We start from the raw sequence: 354 nt of genomic DNA, 5'->3' as shown, positions 1-354 counted from the left end.
GTGAAGCGCATTCATGTAAAGGAGTGGAGAGGGGGCTTGACATATATATAGAGAGAGAGAGGGGGAAAAAATGTACAATACCCCCTCGAAATTTAGTATTTTCCGTAAAACGGTGCCTTGTACATAATAATCTTATTATGAGATTTCAAACGTAAATTTTTTTTTTCTTCTAATTTTGATAATTATAATGAAGATTTGCATAAAATCTATTTACTACAAGAATTAAAGTTTGAAAAAGTCTTTTTCCTGCGCAAATACATGTACGGCGGAAACGTAGGTAATGTATGTAAGGAGACAAAACGGGGAAGGGGTGAGATTCTCCTGAGCATGCGCTTGGAAAGATACCTAAACACG

This window comes from Ananas comosus, linkage group 1 (assembly GCF_001540865.1).
Source record: "Ananas comosus cultivar F153 linkage group 1, ASM154086v1, whole genome shotgun sequence".
NCBI lineage: Eukaryota > Viridiplantae > Streptophyta > Magnoliopsida > Poales > Bromeliaceae > Ananas > Ananas comosus.
This window is presented reverse-complemented; position numbering follows the sequence as displayed.